The sequence below is a fragment of the Echinops telfairi genome, unplaced genomic scaffold (assembly GCF_000313985.2).
Source record: "Echinops telfairi isolate 266 unplaced genomic scaffold, ASM31398v2 ScPeMD7_4;HRSCAF=17, whole genome shotgun sequence".
Taxonomy (NCBI): domain Eukaryota; kingdom Metazoa; phylum Chordata; class Mammalia; order Afrosoricida; family Tenrecidae; genus Echinops; species Echinops telfairi.
In genome coordinates, this window is record NW_022103900.1 from 14,171,762 (window position 1) to 14,175,860 (window position 4,099).

Below are 4,099 nucleotides of genomic sequence, written 5' to 3' on the forward strand. Positions count from 1 at the left end.
CCATGGAATAGTTTCCTCACTTCAAGCAGCCGCTCACTTGTCACCTTGGAGCTTGTGTGCAGATGAAGAGCAAATACTTAGCTGGCAGCCACTTCTAAAACCACGAGGAACACTATGGGTGTGGGGGGAGGTTGGGGGTTGGGAGGGCGGTGGAGTTGTTAGGGTAGATTGTTGGTGGTGTTGGAGATAAGGGATCTGAGGTGGGATCCCACTTTGCACAGCAGCCTGAACTTGTGAGGTCCTATTTCAACACTATTTAGCATTGTAGGCATTAGAGAATGAAAATCCCCTCAAGCCAAGCCAAACCAAACCAAATCAAAACAAACACGAACAAACTAACAAACACCCCATCCACAAAATCAAGGCGGCCCCACACGTTACAGAATGGCTTCGTAGAGGTTTGTTGGCTCTCACCTTTGCTGATGCAGATTGCGACATCTTTCTTCTAGGTACCACTGGGTGAGTTTGAACCTCCTACCTTTGGGTTAGGATGACCTAGGTGGTGAAAATAGCTAAGCTCTCAACTGGCGGTGAAAAGTTTGGTGATGCATACTCCCCCGAGGTAGCCGACAGACTTGGTCATCACCTTCCTGGAGGTGGCGGCATCGAAACCCCGATGGAGCCACTTTCCTTTGCACTCGGGTCACCGCGAGGCTAGAATGGACTAGACAGCAACCATCGCCAACACTTTCAGGTTAATATCCACCTAGGGATCCTAATGGGAGAATAAGAAGCGGTCCATTTCACTATGATGGAAAAAAATTAAGTAAAACTTAACTCACTGTAGTCAGTGCTATCTGCAGTCCAGCTAAAAGCTAATTTTGATAAGAGTTCCTTGTTTGCTAGCAATTGGAGGAACAATTGCATCACATGCTTGAATTGGTCCAGTTCAAAGGCTTGAGTGTCAGTCCTCTCATTCTGAAGAAACTAAAATTAGAGGACTAGTTATAGGTTGTGGATTGAGGTCTATATTCTATACAAAGGGGCTCAAAGACATCTGTAAAAACATCCCATTACCTTTTAATTAAAAAACCTTTTTAAAGGTCTCCTTGCGTGTTACAGAACACCAGCCTATCATTTTCAATTCCTGAAAGCATTCTTGTGGTCAGACACCATGAAAAGTGATTCTAAAGTTCATCTGTAGGTGTGAATAGGAGAAGAGCCAGGAAAATTGAAATAGAAGAATAGTGATGAGATATGGGGGCAGGAGTGGAGAATAGTCAGATGAAAAATAAATTATGAAGCTTTAAGGAAACTTAAATATTTGAAACTTGGAAGACCAGTGGGATAGAAATGAATCTAGAAACGGACTCAGGCTTATAAGAGTTAAGATGGCATTTCAAATTAGTGGAACAGATCATTACATAGGAAAGACGTTGAATTCTGGCTAGCCATTTGAGAAACATAACTTGCATCACCAACTGACTCCATATCTGAAACAAACTGCAGGCAAATTTAATAACTGAATGTAAATAAATGAAGTTGTAAAAATAACAACTTCCACAAAAGGTAAGAACATTGCCATAAAAATCAAACAATTTTTGAGCAGGGAGAATTTTCTCAGCATGACACAAAATCTAGAAATTATAGAGGAAAAGACTTATAAATCTGACTAGTAGGAATGGAAACCATTTGAATAGAAATATACTATTTAAAAGGCTAAGGGAAATACTGGAAAAATAATGTTAATAAAGGTGGAAAGTAAAGAACTGATTTCTTTATTATACAAAGAATGCTTACAAATCAGTAAGAAAAACCTACATAACTGAATAGAAAACTAGGCAGTGAGCGTGAGCAGCCAGAGGATGGTCAGCTGGGATGGTAAAGGTGTGAGGAGAGTAGTGGTAGGGCTTTGAAATAGGTAAATGGCTCTAAGAGGAGAAGACTAGACTTGGGAGGATCAGCTGGAGAGGAAAGAGACAGCTGAGGACGATCAGTCATAGCAGCAGTGAATTCCACGGGGGGCTAGACTACCCCTGGCCAGGAGGTCAGACCATCTGTCTCCATCCAAAGAATAGGGTGTGTGTGTGTTTCTTGATTCTCAGTTTAGTGATGGTCCTCCAGGGAAAGTTGTCTACACATAGCTTTCAGATACTCAGCAAAATGACCCCTGAGCTGTGACCAGATACTTTCTCTAGCTCCATCTGATTGCCCCGGGTGGTTTCTCCCTCCCAGAGATGGGAATCAGGGTTCACAATGTCAGAGGAAGGTGCTATAAATGGAAGTGTTTCCTTTCCAAACATATACTGGAAACCTGGCCTTATAAATAGGACCATGTTTAAAAATCGACTCTTGTTATGTTAATGAGGCAGAGCGGATTCTAAACCTCATCACTTCTGAGCTCTACATCTATATTTACATCTATTCTTATATAGATACCAGAATAGGCGCAAAGATACACACAATGGAAAGAGGAAGCCAGACAAAGGAGATGGACGCATTCACAAGCTCAGAAACGCTGAGGCTCTCTGGCAGCTACTAGATGCCAAACTAGGGAAGGAAAGACTGGTTTCCGTGGTATAAATACTGCCATTTCAAACTATCAATGACATCACTGAATGTGGAGCTGGGAAGAGATGTGAACAACCGGGCTGTTGGGAGCCAACATCCCCTGAATTAATTTCAAAGGCATTCTGTCGAGCGAAGAAATCAGAGTGCACACGATGTTACTTCCATTTACCAGAATATATCAAAGATACTGCGACTAGGTGTCCACTCCATACTCGCATGAGATTATTCCCCCAAATCTGTAAGTTTTACATAATTACAATCACTGGATGGCGGCAAATCAGTTCTCTCAGTAAGGTTTGTGCATTTGTCTTATTCGGTGAGGATGCCCTTCATAAAAAGGTCTAGTTTGAACAATGGCTTTTGTTGGACCACTAAATTCAAGGCCAGACCATGTAAATTCTGCTAGTCCAGGTAAATTCCAGGCACTGAAGTCAGCTTAGAAGGTGATGACAATTGTTTTTGTGACTTCAAAGGGATTTTCTTGAAGGATGCAAGCAATTATGAAGAGATTTTAAGAAAATTAAAAACTGCATTGGTGAGAAAAAAGTTAGGAAAGCTATACCGAAGATTAAAATAAATATATTATGACAACATACCTACTCATACTTCAGGGCTGTCTTGTGTGAATTTTGTTGAAAAACCTTACCCCATCCACCCTACAGCCCTGATCTTGCTCTTGCCATTTCTTTTTGCTCCCCCAATACAAAAGACATTGAAGTCCCCAATGTGAATCCTTGAGGAGGACAAAACTGTGGTCAACATGTCTTCTAAACTGAAGAGCGCAGAATACTGTGGGGAAGGTTCGGCAGATGAAAACTTCACCTTTAGAAACATATAGACCTCGATGAAGTGTATGTCAACCAACAAGAACTTTACATTACAATACTTTTTATTTAATAAAAGATTCTATGATTGTGTAGCAATGCTTTTATCTGAGGTTCAGGTCATAGTTTTGTACATATCAGAGGTGTATTCTTTTTGATTGCTGAGTAGTAGTATTTTTTATAAGAATATACCCTCATGTGTTCATCTGTTCACCTGTTGATGGACAAATGACTTGTTTGCTCTTATGAGAAACTTGTCATAGTTTTTCAAGACACTTTGTATCCATATTAAAACAAAACAAAAACCCGTGCTGTGGATGTCCAGTGTGCTCTCCTTGGAGCCGAGTTTAGATGCTAGTGGTACCACTCGAGCTAGGGTTAGACAAGAGAAACCCAGGGCAGACTACTCATTTAGTCATAAAGTGACTAAACGAGACGTTCCTTGAACATATCATACCACGTGTCAATAAAGGTGGCATTATAGGGATTGGAATACAAAGTAGAAAAGTTTGCTCTTAAAGGTCTTCCAATCCAATAGGTGTCAAGTCTCTCTTGGATGTTCCGCATTTCCACATGTTTTCATCTGTAAAAGAGACAAATCCAGAGCCACTCTAATGGTTACTGAGTCAAAGACTTTCTGGGAGAATGACTCCTGGCTACAAAGTCCAGGCAGACCTAAAGATTGTCAAGATTAAGACTTGGACTTGTTATCTAAAGTGATTTTTGTTTTACTTTACCCTCAGTTAGCAACTAGATGTGCACTT